This window comes from Triturus cristatus, chromosome 1_1 (genome assembly GCF_964204655.1).
Source record: "Triturus cristatus chromosome 1_1, aTriCri1.1, whole genome shotgun sequence".
Lineage (NCBI taxonomy): Eukaryota > Metazoa > Chordata > Amphibia > Caudata > Salamandridae > Triturus > Triturus cristatus.
This window is the reverse complement of record NC_140579.1, coordinates 444,082,621-444,102,625: the sequence shown is the minus strand read 5'-3', so window position 1 is coordinate 444,102,625 and position 20,005 is coordinate 444,082,621. Positions and strand designations below refer to the sequence as shown.

Genomic DNA, 20,005 nt, shown 5'->3' with positions numbered 1-20,005 from the left:
TTTCTGTGGGGGGACAGGTGTCCTCCTGGGACAGGTATCCTCTGTATGTGGACAGGTGTACTCTTTGTGGGGACAGGTATCCTCTGTGGGGGGACAGGTAACCCCCAGGGACAGGTATCCTCTGTGTGGGAACAGGTATCCTCTTTGTGGGGACAGGTATTTTCTGTGGGGGGAGAGGTATCCTCTGTATGTGGACAGGTATCCTCTTTGTGGGGACAGGTATCCTCTGTGGGGGACAGGTATCCGGGGACAGGTTTCCTCTAAGTGGGGACAGATATCCTATTTTTGGGGACAGATATCTTCTTTGTGGGGACAGGCATCCTCTGTGTGGGGACAGGTATCCTCTGTGTGGGGACATATATACTCTTCATGGGGACAGGTATATTTGTGGGGACAGTTATCCTCTGTGGGGGGACATTTATCCTCCGGGGACAGGTATCCTCTGTGTGGGGACAGGTATCCTATTTGTAAGGACAGGTATCCTCTGTGTGGGGACAGGTATACTCTTCGTGGGGACAGGTATACTCTTTGTGGGGACAGGTATCCTCTGTGTGGGGATAGGTATCCTCTGTGTGGGGACAGGAATACTCTTCGTGGGGATAGGTATACTCTTTGTGGGCACAGGTATCCTCTGTGGGGGGACATTTATTATCCAGGGACAGGTATACTCTGTGTGGGGACAGGTATCCTCTTTGTAGGGACAGGTATTCTCTGTGGGGGACAGATATCCACTATGTGAGGACAGGTATCCTCTTTGTGGGGACAGGTATCCTCTTGTGGGGACAGGTATCCTCTTGTGGGGACAGGTATCCTCTGTGGGGGACAGGTATCCGGGGACGGGTATCCTCTGAGTGGGGACAGATATCCTCTTTGTGGGGACAGATATCTTCTTTGTGGGGACAGGTATCCTCTGTGTGGGGACAGGTATCCTCTGTGTGGGGATAGGTATCCTTTGTGTGGGGATAGGTATCCTCTGTATGTGGACAGGTATCTTCTTTGTGGTGACAGGTATCCTCTGTGGGGTAACAGGCATCCTCCTGGGACAGGTATCCTCTGTATGTGGACAGGTATCCTCTGTGGGGGGACAAGTATCGTCTGTATGTCAACAGGTATCCTCTTTGTGGGGACAGGTTTCCTCTGGGGACAGGTATCCTCTGTGGGGGGATAGGTATCCTCTGTGTGGGGATAGGTATCCTCTGTGTGGGGACAGATATACTCTTCGTGGGTACAAGTATATTCTTTGTGGGGACAGTTATCCTCTGTGGGGAGACATTTATCCTCCGGGGACAGGTATCCTCTTTGTAAGGACAGGTATCCTCTGTGTGGGGACAGGTATACTCTTCATGGGGATAGGTATACTCTTTGTGGGGACAGGTATCCTCTGTGGGGGGACATTTATCCTCCGGGGACAGGTATCCTCTGTGTGGGGACAGGTATCCTCTTTGTGGGGCAGGTATCCTCTGTGGAGGACAGGTATCATCTGGAGACAGGTATCCTCTGTGTGGGGACAGGTATCCTCTGTGGGTGACAGGTATCCTCTGTGTGGGAACAGGTATCCTCTTTGTGGGGACAGGTATTTTCTGTGGGGGACAGGTAACCTCCAGGGACAGGTATCCTCTGAGTGGGGAATGATATCCTCTTTGTGGGGACAGGTATATTCTTTGTGGGGACAGTTATCCTCTGTGGGGAGACATTTATCCTCCGGGGACAGGTATCCTCTTTGTAAGGACAGGTATCCTCTGTGTGGGGACAGGAATACTCTTCATGCGGACAGGTATACTCTTCATGGGGATAGGTATACTCTTTGTCACCATGCGAGTGGGGTGAAACAATAAGAAATTGAAAACAGTGATAAGGACTAAGATATTGTAAAACAAGGCAATCAAAAGGAAAATAAGAGTTTATTCACACACTAGTTGGACATTAGAAAAAATGAAAGGCAGATTATTAATTGTTTTACCCAGAGATTTTTGCCACGGTTGAGAAAAACAGTTGAAGTGAGCTAATAGTAGTGTTCCATTGTGTTTTGTTTTTATCGACTCAAGGCCCCAAAACAATGAGACTGGGAACACGGAGCGAAATAAATAAGTAGCTAAGTTCCGCAAGAAATACAGAGGAGAACGGAAAACGGCTTCCCGCCCCTCTGTTTTATTAAACGAAAGGAAACAAGGGAGAAACGAGGATAACCGACAGAGAACGAATAGGAATTCAAAATAAAAGAACCAGGTAGATATCATATTAATGAAACATAACAACGTAATTAGAGATTTAATCATTATGGGTAGACTAATGATATCTGGTCTCCATAGGATTTATCACAGCAACCTGAGATCACTTTTCCAAAAGAATTAAAGTGGCCAACAATCAGAAACAAATAGTTGGTTCCCCACATCATAAATACGGGAAGAGGTAAGGGGAAGGACGATATATCCTCTCTGCTCTTAGATTAAAAATAATTTTTGAACCTTGAACTTTATCACAATAGTTGAAGTATTTGGGTGCACTTGAGTGAGATTGTGAGGTTTGATCATATGAATGTGCATTGTTCAGGGTGTGAATAACAGAAAAAGAATATCGGAATGACACCAGAGTGAATGAGGTCGTGTATTGGCACATACTAAAAAAAGTTTTTTTTCCCTTTTTTTATTTTAATATGACATTAAAGTACCTAAAGTATCGAATAAATTGGTCTACTACATCAGGCAAATAGATATGAATAATTGTTTGGATTAGCATTATTGACCATTCTAGTGTTGGATAACAAGAGATGGCATATTAGAATCGTGATGCATAAAACATAGAAACATCGTTGATGAAATATAACCCTTGTTTAAATGTTCTTTTAAATATATGTATATGTTTATGTTTATAGATTTTTCAATACGGGAGTTGAAAAATAATGTTTGGTCTTGTAAAAGAAGGCATAATCTGAATAGTCCTTCGAAACGCGTCGACGCCCTCCAAAAAACCCACAATTTTTCCTATATACCGATGGACAGTAGACTTTGATGCTTCACATTGAAACACCTTACAAGTTGGTCTAACTGTCGGGTTTGAGTGTGGTAATCAATGACAGATATTATTGTCTATTGTATTTCTCCCTGAAGAGTACCTTGGTAGACAGTGATAGATAGGATTATGTCATATTGTGTTTTTTAATTTGGCACTTTTACATATATGTTTTTATTGGGACCGAATGTAGCAACAAAGGTCTTTTAATTTTTAATTATTGATGTCTGATAAAATACTATGTGTAAAGATTTATATAATAAATTGAAGTGAAATTTATTGTTTTCAATACCTGAAGAATTTGTGTGCCAATACAGAAACGCGTATGAGTAACCGAGTAGCAAGTGGTGAATGTATGCTAAATGATAGCTGAAATAGCACGGGATTCCCTTTTTTTCCCCCAGAGGACATCTTCGGATTTAGTTTTGTGATTCAACTCTAGTCCTTTGGGTTGCCAAGGGTCCCTCTCTTTATTTATACATACTCTTTGATGGGACAGGTATCCTCTGTTGGGGGACATTTATCCTCCGGGGACAGGTATCCTCTGTGGGGGGACAGGTATCGTCTGTATGTCAACAGGTATCCTCTTTGTGGGGACAGGTATCCTCCGGGGACAGGTATCCTCTTTGGGGGGACATGTATTTTCTGTGGGGGACAGGTGTCCTCCGGGGACAGGTATCTTCTGTATGTGGACAGGTGTACTCTTTGTGGGGACAGGTATCCTCTGTGGGGGGACAGGTAACCCCCAGGGACAGGTATCCTCTGTGTGGGAACAGGTATCCTCTTTGTGGGGTCAGGTATTTTCTGTGGGGGGACAGGTATCCTCTGTATGTGGACAGGTATCCTCTTTGTGGGAACAGGTATCCTCTGTGGGGGACAGGTATCCAGGGACAGGTTTCCTCTAAGTGGGGACAGATATCCTATTTTTGGGGACATATATCCTCTGTATGTGGACAGGTATCCTCTTTGTGGGGACAGGTATCCTCTGTGGGGGACAGGTATCCAGGGACAGGTTTCTTCTAAGTAGGGACAGATATCCTATTTTGGGGGACAGATATCTTCTTTGTGGGGACAGGCATCCTCTGTGTGGGGACAGGTATCCTCTTTGTGGGGACAGATATACTCTTTGTGGGGACAGGTATGTTCTTTGTGGGGACAGTTATCCTCTGTGGGGGGACATTTATCCTCCGGGGACAGGTATCCTCTGTGTGGGGACAGGTATCCTATTTGTAAGGACAGGTATCCTCTGTGTGTGGACAGGTGTACTCTTTGTGGGGACAGGTATCCTCTGTGGGCGGATAGGTAACCCCCAGGGACAGGTATCCTCTGTGTGGGAACAGGTATCCTCTTTGTGGGGTCAGGTATTTTCTGTGGGGGGACAGGTATCCTCTGTATGTGGACAGGTATCCTCTTTGTGGGAACAGGTATCCTCTGTGGGGGACAGGTATCCAGGGACAGGTTTCCTCTAAGTGGGGACAGATATCCTATTTTTGGGAACAGATATCCTCTGTATGTGGACAGGTATCCTCTTTGTGGGGACAGGTATCTTCTGTGGGGGACAGGTATCCAGGGACAGGTTTCCTCTAAGTGGGGACAGATATCCTATTTTGGGGGACAGATATCTTCTTTGTGGGGACAGGCATCCTCTGTGTGGGGACAGGTATCCTCTTTGTGGGGATAGATATACTCTTCGTGGGGACAGGTATATTCTTTGTGGGGACAGTTATCCTCTGTGGGGGGACATTTATCCTCCGGGGACAGGTATCCTCTGTGTGGGGACAGGTATCCTATTTGTAAGGACAGGTATACTCTGTGTGGGGACAGGTATACTCTTCGTGGGGACAGGTATACTCTTCGTGGGGACAGGTATACTCTTCGTGGGGACAGGTATCCTCTGTGTGGGGATAGGTATCCTCTGTGTGGGGATAGGTATCCTCTGTGTGGGGACAGGTATACTCTTCGTGGGGACAGGTATACTCTTTGTGGGGACAGGTATCCTCTATGGGGGGACATTTATTATCCAGGGACAGGTATCCTCTGTGTGGGGACAGGTATCCTCTTTGTAGGGACAGGTATTCTCTGTGGGGGACAGATATCCTCTATGTGAGGACAGGTATCCTCTTTGTGGGGACAGGTATCCTCTTTGTGGGGACAGGTATCCTCTTTGTGGGGACAGGTATCCTCTGTGGGGGACAGGTATCCGGGGACAGGTATCCTCTGAGTGGGGACAGATATCCTCTTTGTGGGGACAGATATCCTCTTTGTGGGGACAGATATCCTCTTTGTGGGGACAGATATCTTCTTTGTGGGGACAGGTATCCTCTGTGTGGGGACAGGTATCCTCTGTGTGGGGATAGGTATCCTTTGTGTGGGGATAGGTATCCTCTGTGTGGGGACAGATATACTCTTCCTGGGGACAAGTATATTCTTTGTGGGGACAGTTATCCTCTGTGGGGAGACATTTATCCTCTGGGGACAGGTATCCTCTTTGTAAGGACAGGTATCCTCTGTGTGGGGACAGGTATACTCTTCATGGGGATAGGTATACTCTTTGTGGGGACAGGTATCCTCTGTGGGGGGACGGGTAACCCCCTGGGACAGGTATCCTCTGTGTGGGAACAGGTATCCTCTTTGTGGGGACAGGTATCCTCTGTGGGGTACAGGTATCCTCCGGGGACAGGTATCCTCTGTGTGGAGACAGGTATCTTCTTTGTGGGGACAGGTATCCTCTGTGTGGGGACAGGTATCCTCTGTGTGGGGATAGGTATCCTCTGTGTGGGGATAGGTATCCTCTGTGTGGGGACAGGTATACTCTTCGTGGGGAGAGGTATACTCTTTGTGGGAACAGGTATCCTCTGTGGGGGGACATTTATTATCCAGGGACAAGTATCCTCTGTGTGGGGACAGGTATCCTCTATGTAGGGATAGGTATCCTCTGTGGGGGACAGGTATCCTCTTTGTGGGGATAGGTATCCTCTGTATGTGGACAGGTATCTTCTTTGTGGGGACAGGTATCCTCTGTGGGGTAACAGGCATCCTCCTGGGACAGGTATCCTCTGTATGTGGACAGGTATCCTCTGTGGGGGGACAAGTATCGTCTGTATGTCAACAGGTATCCTCTTTGTGGGGACAGGTATCCTCCGGGGACAGGCATCCTCTTTGTGGGGACATGTATTTTCTGTGGGGGGACAGGTGTCCTCCTGGGACAGGTATCCTCTGTATGTGGACAGGTGTACTCTTTGTGGGGACAGGTATCCTCTGTGGGGGGACAGGTAACCCCCAGGGACAGGTATCCTCTGTGTGGGAACAGGTATCCTCTTTGTGGGGACAGGTATTTTCTGTGGGGGGAGAGGTATCCTCTGTATGTGGACAGGTATCCTCTTTGTGGGGACAGGTATCCTCTGTGGGGGACAGGTATCCGGGGACAGGTTTCCTCTAAGTGGGGACAGATATCCTATTTTTGGGGACAGATATCTTCTTTGTGGGGACAGGCATCCTCTGTGTGGGGACAGGTATCCTCTGTGTGGGGACATATATATTCTTCATGGGGACAGGTATATTTGTGGGGACAGTTATCCTCTGTGGGGGGACATTTATCCTCCGGGGACAGGTATCCTCTGTGTGGGGACAGGTATCCTATTTGTAAGGACAGGTATCCTCTGTGTGGGGACAGGTATACTCTTCGTGGGGACAGGTATACTCTTTGTGGGGACAGGTATCCTCTGTGTGGGGATAGGTATCCTCTGTGTGGGGACAGGAATACTCTTCGTGGGGATAGGTATACTCTTTGTGGGCACAGGTATCCTCTGTGGGGGGACATTTATTATCCAGGGACAGGTATACTCTGTGTGGGGACAGGTATCCTCTTTGTAGGGACAGGTATTCTCTGTGGGGGACAGATATCCTCTATGTGAGGACAGGTATCCTCTTTGTGGGGACAGGTATCCTCTTGTGGGGACAGGTATCCTCTTGTGGGGACAGGTATCCTCTGTGGGGGACAGGTATCCGGGGACGGGTATCCTCTGAGTGGGGACAGATATCCTCTTTGTGGGGACAGATATCTTCTTTGTGGGGACAGGTATCCTCTGTGTGGGGACAGGTATCCTCTGTGTGGGGATAGGTATCCTTTGTGTGGGGATAGGTATCCTCTGTATGTGGACAGGTATCTTCTTTGTGGGGACAGGTATCCTCTGTGGGGTAACAGGCATCCTCCTGGGACAGGTATCCTCTGTATGTGGACAGGTATCCTCTGTGGGGGGACAAGTATCGTCTGTATGTCAACAGGTATCCTCTTTGTGGGGACAGGTTTCCTCTGGGGACAGGTATCCTCTGTGGGGGGATAGGTATCCTCTGTGTGGGGATAGGTATCCTCTGTGTGGGGACAGATATACTCTTCGTGGGTACAAGTATATTCTTTGTGGGGACAGTTATCCTCTGTGGGGAGACATTTATCCTCCGGGGACAGGTATCCTCTTTGTAAGGACAGGTATCCTCTGTGTGGGGACAGGTATACTCTTCATGGGGATAGGTATACTCTTTGTGGGGACAGGTATCCTCTGTGGGGGGACATTTATCCTCCGGGGACAGGTATCCTCTGTGTGGGGACAGGTATCCTCTTTGTGGGGCAGGTATCCTCTGTGGAGGACAGGTATCATCTGGAGACAGGTATCCTCTGTGTGGGGACAGGTATCCTCTGTGGGTGACAGGTATCCTCTTTGTGGGGACAGGTATCCTCTGTGGGGGATAGGTATACACTTTGTGGGGACAGGTATCCTCTTTGGGGGGACAGGTAACCCCCTGGGACAGGTATCCTCTGTGTGGGAACAGGTATCCTCTTTGTGGGGACAGGTATCCTCTGTGGGGTACAGGTATCCTCTGGGGACAGGTATCCTCTGTGTGGAGACAGGTATCTTCTTTGTGGGGACAGGTATCCTCTGTGTGGGGACAGGTATCCTCTGTGTGGGGATAGGTATCCTCTGTGTGGGGATAGGTATCCTCTGTGTGGGGACAGGTATACTCTTCGTGGGGAGAGGTATACTCTTTGTGGGAACAGGTATCGTCTGTGGGGGGACATTTATTATCCAGGGACAAGTATCCTCTGTATGTGGACAGGTATCTTCTTTCTGGGGACAGGTATCCTCTGTGGGGTAACAGGTATCCTCCTGGGACAGGTATCCTCTGTATGTGGACAGGTATCCTCTGTGGGGGGACAGGTATCATCTGTATGTCAACAGGTATCCTCTTTGTGTCGACAGGTATCCTCCGGGGACAGGTATCCTCTTTGTGGGGACATGTATTTTCTGTGGGGGGACAGGTGTCCTCCTGGGACAGGTATCCTCTGAGTGGGGAATGATATCCTCTTTGTGGGGACAGGTATATTCTTTGTGGGGACAGTTATCCTCTGTGGGGAGACATTTATCCTCCGGGGACAGGTATCCTCTTTGTAAGGACAGGTATCCTCTGTGTGGGGACAGGAATACTCTTCATGCGGACAGGTATACTCTTCATGGGGATAGGTATACTCTTTGTCACCATGCGAGTGGGGTGAAACAATAAGAAATTGAAAACAGTGATAAGGACTAAGATATTGTAAAACAAGGCAATCAAAAGGAAAATAAGAGTTTATTCACACACTAGTTGGACATTAGAAAAAATGAAAGGCAGATTATTAATTGTTTTACCCAGAGATTTTTGCCACGGTTGAGAAAAACAGTTGAAGTGAGCTAATAGTAGTGTTCCATTGTGTTTTGTTTTTATCGACTCAAGGCCCCAAAACAATGAGACTGGGAACACGGAGCGAAATAAATAAGTAGCTAAGTTCCGCAAGAAATACAGAGGAGAACGGAAAACGGCTTCCCGCCCCTCTGTTTTATTAAACGAAAGGAAACAAGGGAGAAACGAGGATAACCGACAGAGAACGAATAGGAATTCAAAATAAAAGAACCAGGTAGATATCATATTAATGAAACATAACAACGTAATTAGAGATTTAATCATTATGGGTAGACTAATGATATCTGGTCTCCATAGGATTTATCACAGCAACCTGAGATCACTTTTCCAAAAGAATTAAAGTGGCCAACAATCAGAAACAAATAGTTGGTTCCCCACATCATAAATACGGGAAGAGGTAAGGGGAAGGACGATATATCCTCTCTGCTCTTAGATTAAAAATAATTTTTGAACCTTGAACTTTATCACAATAGTTGAAGTATTTGGGTGCGCTTGAGTGAGATTGTGAGGTTTGATCATATGAATGTGCATTGTTCAGGGTGTGAATAACAGAAAAAGAATATCGGAATGACACCAGAGTGAATGAGGTCGTGTATTGGCACATACTAAAAAAAGTTTTTTTTCCCTTTTTTTATTTTAATATGACATTAAAGTACCTAAAGTATCGAATAAATTGGTCTACTACATCAGGCAAATAGATATGAATAATTGTTTGGATTAGCATTATTGACCATTCTAGTGTTGGATAACAAGAGATGGCATATTAGAATCGTGATGCATAAAACATAGAAACATCGTTGATGAAATATAACCCTTGTTTAAATGTTCTTTTAAATATATGTATATGTTTATGTTTATAGATTTTTCAATACGGGAGTTGAAAAATAATGTTTGGTCTTGTAAAAGAAGGCATAATCTGAATAGTCCTTCGAAACGCGTCGACGCCCTCCAAAAAACCCACAATTTTTCCTATATACCGATGGACAGTAGACTTTGATGCTTCACATTGAAACACCTTACAAGTTGGTCTAACTGTCGGGTTTGAGTGTGGTAATCAATGACAGATATTATTGTCTATTGTATTTCTCCCTGAAGAGTACCTTGGTAGACAGTGATAGATAGGATTATGTCATATTGTGTTTTTTAATTTGGCACTTTTACATATATGTTTTTATTGGGACCGAATGTAGCAACAAAGGTCTTTTAATTTTTAATTATTGATGTCTGATAAAATACTATGTGTAAAGATTTATATAATAAATTGAAGTGAAATTTATTGTTTTCAATACCTGAAGAATTTGTGTGCCAATACAGAAACGCGTATGAGTAACCGAGTAGCAAGTGGTGAATGTATGCTAAATGATAGCTGAAATAGCACGGGATTCCCTTTTTTTCCCCCAGAGGACATCTTCGGATTTAGTTTTGTGATTCAACTCTAGTCCTTTGGGTTGCCAAGGGTCCCTCTCTTTATTTATACATACTCTTTGATGGGACAGGTATCCTCTGTTGGGGGACATTTATCCTCCGGGGACAGGTATCCTCTGTGGGGGGACAGGTATCGTCTGTATGTCAACAGGTATCCTCTTTGTGGGGACAGGTATCCTCCGGGGACAGGTATCCTCTTTGGGGGGACATGTATTTTCTGTGGGGGACAGGTGTCCTCCGGGGACAGGTATCTTCTGTATGTGGACAGGTGTACTCTTTGTGGGGACAGGTATCCTCTGTGGGGGGACAGGTAACCCCCAGGGACAGGTATCCTCTGTGTGGGAACAGGTATCCTCTTTGTGGGGTCAGGTATTTTCTGTGGGGGGACAGGTATCCTCTGTATGTGGACAGGTATCCTCTTTGTGGGAACAGGTATCCTCTGTGGGGGACAGGTATCCAGGGACAGGTTTCCTCTAAGTGGGGACAGATATCCTATTTTTGGGGACATATATCCTCTGTATGTGGACAGGTATCCTCTTTGTGGGGACAGGTATCCTCTGTGGGGGACAGGTATCCAGGGACAGGTTTCTTCTAAGTAGGGACAGATATCCTATTTTGGGGGACAGATATCTTCTTTGTGGGGACAGGCATCCTCTGTGTGGGGACAGGTATCCTCTTTGTGGGGACAGATATACTCTTTGTGGGGACAGGTATGTTCTTTGTGGGGACAGTTATCCTCTGTGGGGGGACAGATATACTCTTTGTGGGGACAGGTATATTCTTTGTGGGGACAGTTATCCTCTGTGGGGGGACATTTATCCTCCGGGGACAGGTATCCTCTGTGTGGGGACAGGTATCCTATTTGTAAGGACAGGTATCCTCTGTGTGTGGACAGGTGTACTCTTTGTGGGGACAGGTATCCTCTGTGGGCGGATAGGTAACCCCCAGGGACAGGTATCCTCTGTGTGGGAACAGGTATCCTCTTTGTGGGGTCAGGTATTTTCTGTGGGGGGACAGGTATCCTCTGTATGTGGACAGGTATCCTCTTTGTGGGAACAGGTATCCTCTGTGGGGGACAGGTATCCAGGGACAGGTTTCCTCTAAGTGGGGACAGATATCCTATTTTTGGGAACAGATATCCTCTGTATGTGGACAGGTATCCTCTTTGTGGGGACAGGTATCTTCTGTGGGGGACAGGTATCCAGGGACAGGTTTCCTCTAAGTGGGGACAGATATCCTATTTTGGGGGACAGATATCTTCTTTGTGGGGACAGGCATCCTCTGTGTGGGGACAGGTATCCTCTTTGTGGGGATAGATATACTCTTCGTGGGGACAGGTATATTCTTTGTGGGGACAGTTATCCTCTGTGGGGGGACATTTATCCTCCGGGGACAGGTATCCTCTGTGTGGGGACAGGTATCCTATTTGTAAGGACAGGTATACTCTGTGTGGGGACAGGTATACTCTTCGTGGGGACAGGTATACTCTTCGTGGGGACAGGTATACTCTTCGTGGGGACAGGTATCCTCTGTGTGGGGATAGGTATCCTCTGTGTGGGGATAGGTATCCTCTGTGTGGGGACAGGTATACTCTTCGTGGGGACAGGTATACTCTTTGTGGGGACAGGTATCCTCTATGGGGGGACATTTATTATCCAGGGACAGGTATCCTCTGTGTGGGGACAGGTATCCTCTTTGTAGGGACAGGTATTCTCTGTGGGGGACAGATATCCTCTATGTGAGGACAGGTATCCTCTTTGTGGGGACAGGTATCCTCTTTGTGGGGACAGGTATCCTCTTTGTGGGGACAGGTATCCTCTGTGGGGGACAGGTATCCGGGGACAGGTATCCTCTGAGTGGGGACAGATATCCTCTTTGTGGGGACAGATATCCTCTTTGTGGGGACAGATATCCTCTTTGTGGGGACAGATATCTTCTTTGTGGGGACAGGTATCCTCTGTGTGGGGACAGGTATCCTCTGTGTGGGGATAGGTATCCTTTGTGTGGGGATAGGTATCCTCTGTGTGGGGACAGATATACTCTTCCTGGGGACAAGTATATTCTTTGTGGGGACAGTTATCCTCTGTGGGGAGACATTTATCCTCTGGGGACAGGTATCCTCTTTGTAAGGACAGGTATCCTCTGTGTGGGGACAGGTATACTCTTCATGGGGATAGGTATACTCTTTGTGGGGACAGGTATCCTCTGTGGGGGGACAGGTAACCCCCTGGGACAGGTATCCTCTGTGTGGGAACAGGTATCCTCTTTGTGGGGACAGGTATCCTCTGTGGGGTACAGGTATCCTCCGGGGACAGGTATCCTCTGTGTGGAGACAGGTATCTTCTTTGTGGGGACAGGTATCCTCTGTGTGGGGACAGGTATCCTCTGTGTGGGGATAGGTATCCTCTGTGTGGGGATAGGTATCCTCTGTGTGGGGACAGGTATACTCTTCGTGGGGAGAGGTATACTCTTTGTGGGAACAGGTATCCTCTGTGGGGGGACATTTATTATCCAGGGACAAGTATCCTCTGTGTGGGGACAGGTATCCTCTATGTAGGGATAGGTATCCTCTGTGGGGGACAGGTATCCTCTTTGTGGGGATAGGTATCCTCTGTATGTGGACAGGTATCTTCTTTGTGGGGACAGGTATCCTCTGTGGGGTAACAGGCATCCTCCTGGGACAGGTATCCTCTGTATGTGGACAGGTATCCTCTGTGGGGGGACAAGTATCGTCTGTATGTCAACAGGTATCCTCTTTGTGGGGACAGGTATCCTCCGGGGACAGGCATCCTCTTTGTGGGGACATGTATTTTCTGTGGGGGGACAGGTGTCCTCCTGGGACAGGTATCCTCTGTATGTGGACAGGTGTACTCTTTGTGGGGACAGGTATCCTCTGTGGGGGGACAGGTAACCCCCAGGGACAGGTATCCTCTGTGTGGGAACAGGTATCCTCTTTGTGGGGACAGGTATTTTCTGTGGGGGGAGAGGTATCCTCTGTATGTGGACAGGTATCCTCTTTGTGGGGACAGGTATCCTCTGTGGGGGACAGGTATCCGGGGACAGGTTTCCTCTAAGTGGGGACAGATATCCTATTTTTGGGGACAGATATCTTCTTTGTGGGGACAGGCATCCTCTGTGTGGGGACAGGTATCCTCTGTGTGGGGACATATATATTCTTCATGGGGACAGGTATATTTGTGGGGACAGTTATCCTCTGTGGGGGGACATTTATCCTCCGGGGACAGGTATCCTCTGTGTGGGGACAGGTATCCTATTTGTAAGGACAGGTATCCTCTGTGTGGGGACAGGTATACTCTTCGTGGGGACAGGTATACTCTTTGTGGGGACAGGTATCCTCTGTGTGGGGATAGGTATCCTCTGTGTGGGGACAGGAATACTCTTCGTGGGGATAGGTATACTCTTTGTGGGCACAGGTATCCTCTGTGGGGGGACATTTATTATCCAGGGACAGGTATACTCTGTGTGGGGACAGGTATCCTCTTTGTAGGGACAGGTATTCTCTGTGGGGGACAGATATCCTCTATGTGAGGACAGGTATCCTCTTTGTGGGGACAGGTATCCTCTTGTGGGGACAGGTATCCTCTTGTGGGGACAGGTATCCTCTGTGGGGGACAGGTATCCGGGGACGGGTATCCTCTGAGTGGGGACAGATATCCTCTTTGTGGGGACAGATATCTTCTTTGTGGGGACAGGTATCCTCTGTGTGGGGACAGGTATCCTCTGTGTGGGGATAGGTATCCTTTGTGTGGGGATAGGTATCCTCTGTATGTGGACAGGTATCTTCTTTGTGGGGACAGGTATCCTCTGTGGGGTAACAGGCATCCTCCTGGGACAGGTATCCTCTGTATGTGGACAGGTATCCTCTGTGGGGGGACAAGTATCGTCTGTATGTCAACAGGTATCCTCTTTGTGGGGACAGGTTTCCTCTGGGGACAGGTATCCTCTGTGGGGGGATAGGTATCCTCTGTGTGGGGATAGGTATCCTCTGTGTGGGGACAGATATACTCTTCGTGGGTACAAGTATATTCTTTGTGGGGACAGTTATCCTCTGTGGGGAGACATTTATCCTCCGGGGACAGGTATCCTCTTTGTAAGGACAGGTATCCTCTGTGTGGGGACAGGTATACTCTTCATGGGGATAGGTATACTCTTTGTGGGGACAGGTATCCTCTGTGGGGGGACATTTATCCTCCGGGGACAGGTATCCTCTGTGTGGGGACAGGTATCCTCTTTGTGGGGCAGGTATCCTCTGTGGAGGACAGGTATCATCTGGAGACAGGTATCCTCTGTGTGGGGACAGGTATCCTCTGTGGGTGACAGGTATCCTCTTTGTGGGGACAGGTATCCTCTGTGGGGGATAGGTATACACTTTGTGGGGACAGGTATCCTCTTTGGGGGGACAGGTAACCCCCTGGGACAGGTATCCTCTGTGTGGGAACAGGTATCCTCTTTGTGGGGACAGGTATCCTCTGTGGGGTACAGGTATCCTCTGGGGACAGGTATCCTCTGTGTGGAGACAGGTATCTTCTTTGTGGGGACAGGTATCCTCTGTGTGGGGACAGGTATCCTCTGTGTGGGGATAGGTATCCTCTGTGTGGGGATAGGTATCCTCTGTGTGGGGACAGGTATACTCTTCGTGGGGAGAGGTATACTCTTTGTGGGAACAGGTATCGTCTGTGGGGGGACATTTATTATCCAGGGACAAGTATCCTCTGTATGTGGACAGGTATCTTCTTTCTGGGGACAGGTATCCTCTGTGGGGTAACAGGTATCCTCCTGGGACAGGTATCCTCTGTATGTGGACAGGTATCCTCTGTGGGGGGACAGGTATCATCTGTATGTCAACAGGTATCCTCTTTGTGTCGACAGGTATCCTCCGGGGACAGGTATCCTCTTTGTGGGGACATGTATTTTCTGTGGGGGGACAGGTGTCCTCCTGGGACAGGTATCCTCTGTATGTGGACAGGTGTACTCTTTGTGGGGACAGGTATCCTCTGTGGGGGGACAGGTAACCCCCAGGGACAGGTATTCTCTGTGTGGGAACAGGTATCCTCTTTGTGGGGACAGGATTTTTCTGTGGGGGGAGAGGTATCCTCTGTATGTGGACAGGTATCCTATTTGTGGGGACAGGTATCCTCTGTGGGGGACAGGTATCCAGGGACAGGTTTCCTCTGAGTGGGGACAGATATCCTATTTTTGGGGACAGATATCTTCTTTGTGGGGACAGGCATCCTCTGTGGGGGGACAGGTATCCTCGGTGTGGGGATAGGTATCCGCTGCGTGGGGATAGGTATCCTCTGTGTGGTGACAGATATACTCTTCGTGGGGACAGGTATATTCTTTGTGGGGACTGTTATCCTCTGTGGGGGGACATTTATCCTCCGGGGACAGGTATTCTCTGTGTGGGGACAGGTATCCTATTTGTAAGGACAGGTATCCTCTGTGTGGGGACAGGAATACTCTTCGTGGGGACAGGTATACTCTTTGTGGGGACAGGTATCCTCTGTGTGTGGACAGGTATCCTCTTTGTGGGGACAGGTATCCTCTTTGTGGGGACAGGTATCCTCTTTGTGGGGACAGTTATCCTCTGTGGGGGACAGGTATCTTCTTTGTGGGGACAGGTATCCTCTTTGCGGGGACACGTTCCTCTGTATGTGGACAGGTATCCTCTGTGGGGGCACAGTTATCGTCTGTATGTCAACAGGTATCCTCTTTGTGGGGACAGGTATCCTCCGGGGACAGGTATCCTCTGTGGGGAGACAGGTATCCTCTTTGTGGGAACATGTATTTTCTCTGGGGGGACAGGTGTCCTCAGGGGACAGGTATCCTCTGTGTGGGAACAGGTATCCTCTTTCTGGGGACAGGTATCCTCTGTGGGGGACAGGTATCCAGGGACAGGTATCCTCTTTAAGGGGACAGATATCTTCTGTGTGGGGACAGGTATCCTCTGTGTGGGGACAGGTATCCTCTGTGTAGGGATAGGTATCCTTTGTGTGGGGATAGGTATCCTCTGTGTGGGGACAGATATACTCTTTGTGGGGACAAGTATATTCTTTGTGGGGACAGTTATCCTCTGTGGGGAGACATTTATCCTCCGGGGACAGGTATCCTCTTTGTAAGGACAGGTATCCTCTGTGTGGGGACAGGTATACTCTTCATGGGGATAGGTATACTCTTTGTGGGGACAGGTATCCTCTGTGGGGGGACATTTATCCTCCGGGGATAGGTATCCTCTGTGTGGGGACAGGTATCCTCTTTGTGGGGCAGGTACCCTCTGTGGGGGACAGGTATCATCTGGAGACAGGTATCCTCTGTGTGGGGACAGGTATCCTCTGTGGGTGACAGGTATCCTCTTTGTGGGGACAGGTATCCTCTGTGGGGGACAGGTATACACTTTGTGGGGACAGGTATCCTCTGTGGGGGGACAGGTAACCCCCTGGGACAGGTATCCTCTTTGTGGGGCAGGTATCCTCTGTGGGGGACGGGTATCATCTGGAGACAGGTATTTTCTGTGTGGGGACAGGTATCCTCTGTGGGTGACAGGTATCCTCTTTGTGGGGATAGGTATCCTCTATATGTGGACAGGTATCCTCTTTGTGGGGACAGGTATCCTCTTTGGAGGACAGGTATATACTTTGTGGGGACAGGTATCCTCTGTGGGGGGACAGGTAACCCCCAGGGACAGGTATCCTCTGTGTGGGAACAGGTATCCTCTTTGTGGGGACAGGAAACATCTGTGGGGGACAGGTATCCTCCGAGGACAGGTATCCTCTGTGTGGGGACAGGTATCTTCTTTGTGGGGACAGGTATCCTCTGTGTGGGGACAGGTATCCTCTGTGTGGTGACATGTATACTCTTTGTGGGGACAGGTATACTCTTTGTGGGGACAGGTATCCTATATGGGGGACATTTATTATCCAGGGCAGGGTATCCTCTGTGTGGGGACAGGTATCCTCTTTGTAGGGACAGGTATCCTCTGTGGGGGACAGGTATCCTCTTAGTGGGGATAGGTATCCTCTGTATGTGGACAGGTATCTTCTTTGTGGGGACAGGTATCCTCTGTGGGGGACAGGTATCCTCTTGGGACAGGTATCCTCTGTATGTGGACTGGTATCCTCTGTGGGGGGACAGGTATCATCTGTATGTCAACAGGTATCCTCTTTGTGGGGACAGGTATCCTCTGTGGGGGGACAGATATCCTCCAGGGACAGGTATCCTCTGTGTGGGGACAGGTATCATCTGTGGAGGGACAGGTATCATCTGGGGACACATATCCTCTGTATGAGGACAGGTATCCTCTTTGTGGGGACAGGTATCCTCTATGGGTGGGAAATGTATCCTCCGGGGACAGGTATCCTCTGTGTGGGGACAGGTATCCTCTTTGTGGGGACAGGTATCCTCTGTGTGGGGACAGGTATACTCTTCATGGGGATAGGTATACTCTTTGTGGGGGCAGGTATCTGCTGTGGGGGGACATTTATCCTCCGGGGACAGGTATCCTCTGTGTGGGGACAGGTATCCTCTTTGAGGGGCAGGTATCCTCTTTGAGGGGCAGGTATCCTCTGTGGGGAGACATTTATCCTCCGGGGACAGGTATCCTCTTTGTAAGTACAGGTATCCTCTGTGTGGGGAAAGGTATACTCTTCATGGGGATAGGTATCCTTTGTGGGGGCAGGTATCCTCTGTGGGCGGACATTTATCCTCCGGGGACAGGTATCCTCTGTGTGGGGACAGGTATCCTCTTTGTGGGGCAGGTAGCCTCTGTGGGGAACAGGTATCATCTGGAGACAGGTATTCTCTGTGTGGGGACAGGTATCCTCTGTGGGTGACAGGTGTCCTCTTTGTGGGGATAGGTATCCTCTATATGTGGACAGGTATCCTCTTTGTGGGGACAGGTATCCTCTGTGGAGGACAGGTATATACTTTGTGGGGACAGGTATCCTCTGTGGGGGGACAGGTAACCCCCAGGGACAGGTATCCTCTTTGTGGGAACAGGTATCCTCTTTGTGGGGACAGGTATCTTCTGTGGGGGACAGGTATCCTCCGGGGACAGGTATCCTCTGTGTGGGGACAGGTATCCTCTGTGTGGGGACAGGTATCCTCTGTGTGGGGATAGATACTGTGGGGATAGGTATCCTCTGTGTGGGGACATGTATACTCTTTGTGGGGACAGGTATACTCTTTGTGGGGACAGGTATCCTCTATGGGGGACATTTATTATCCAGGGCGGGGTATCCTCTGTGTGGAGACAGGTATCCTCTTTGTAGGGACAGGTATCCTCTGTGGGGGACAGGTATCCTCTTAGTGGGGATAGGTATCCTCTGTATGTGGACAGGTATCTTCTTTGTGGGGACAGGTATCCTCTGTGGGGGACAGGTATCCTCTTGGGACAGGTATCCTCTGTATGTGGACTGGTATCCTCTGTGGGGGGACAGGTATTGTCTGTATGTCAACAGGTATCCTCTTTGTGGGGACAGGTATCCTCTGTGTTGGGACAGGTATCATCTGTGGAGGGACAGGTATCATCTGTGGACACATATCCTCTGTATAAGGACAGGTATCCTCTTTGTGGGGACAGGTAACCTCTATGGGTGGGAAATGTATCCTCCGGGGACAGGTGTCCTCTGTGTGGGGACAGGTATCCTCTTTGTGGGGACAGGTATCCTCTGTGGGGGACAGGTATCCTCTTTGTGGGGATAGGTATCCTCTGTATGTGGACAGGTATCCTCTGTGTGGGGACCGGCATCCTCTGTGGGGGGGACAGGTATCCTCCGGGGACAGGTATCCTCTGTATGTGGACAGGTATCCTCTGTGAGGGAACTGGTATCCTCCGGGGACAGGTATCCTCTGTATGTGGACAGGTATACTCTTTTTGGGGACAGGTATCCTCTGTGGGGGGACAGGTAACCCCCAGGGGCAGGTATCCTCTGTGTGGGAACAGGTATCCTCTTTGTGGGGACAGGTATCCTTTGTGGGGGACAGGTATCCTCCGGGAACAGGTATCCTCTGTGTGGGGACAGTTATCCTCTGTGTGGGGATAGGTATCCTCTGTGTAGGGACAGGTATACTCTTCGTGGGGACAGGTATACTCTTTGTGGAGACAGGTATCCTCTGTGGGGGACATTTATTATCCTGGGACAGGTATCCTCTGTGTGGGGACAGGTATCTTCTTTGTAGGGACAGGTAACCTCTGTGGGGAACAGATATCCTCTATTTGAGGACAGATTTCCTCTTTGTGGGGACAGGTATCCTCTTTGTGGGGACAGTTATCCTCTGTGGGGGACAGGTATCTTCTTTGTGGGTACAGGTATCCTCTTTGTGGGGACAGGTTCCTCTGTATGTGGACAGGTATCCTCTGTGGGGGGACAGGTCTTGTCTGTATGTCAATATGTATCCTCTTTGTGGGGACAGGTATCCTCTGGGGACAGGTATCCTCTGTGGGGGGACAGGTATCCTCTTTGTGGGGACATGTATTTTCTGTGGGGGGACAGGTGTCCTCAGGAGACAGGTATCCTCTGTATGTGAATAGGTGTACTCTTTGTGGGGACAGGTATCCTCTGTGGGGGGACAGATATCCCCCAGGGACAGATATCCTCTGTGTGGGAACAGGTATCCTCTTTGTGGGGACAGGTATTTTCTGTGGGGGACAGGTAACCTCCAGGGACAGGTATCCTCTGAGTGGGGAATGATATCCTCTTTGTGGGGACAGGTATATTCTTTGTGGGGACAGTTATCCTCTGTGGGGAGACATTTATCCTCCGGTCACAGGTATCCTCTTTGTAAGGACAGGTATCCTCTGTGTGGGGACAGGAATACT

At 49.0% G+C, this 20,005-nt stretch overlaps 1 protein-coding gene and 2 long non-coding RNA genes across 4 annotated transcripts in view; all 3 read left to right on the top strand.

The window, feature by feature from the left end:
- Positions 1-20,005, top strand: part of LOC146870411 (uncharacterized) — a 1,711,658-nt gene that overhangs the window by 526,429 nt on the left and 1,165,224 nt on the right. The gene's annotated exons all lie outside the window — the stretch shown is intronic.
- Positions 713-3,128, top strand: LOC146870413 (uncharacterized). Its single transcript, XR_014959384.1, has 3 exons — positions 713-2,226; positions 2,310-2,409; positions 2,873-3,128. It is a non-coding gene; the product is annotated as an uncharacterized LOC146870413 (long non-coding RNA).
- Positions 8,821-9,858, top strand: LOC146870412 (uncharacterized). Its single transcript, XR_014959383.1, has 3 exons — positions 8,821-8,956; positions 9,040-9,139; positions 9,603-9,858. It is a non-coding gene; the product is annotated as an uncharacterized LOC146870412 (long non-coding RNA).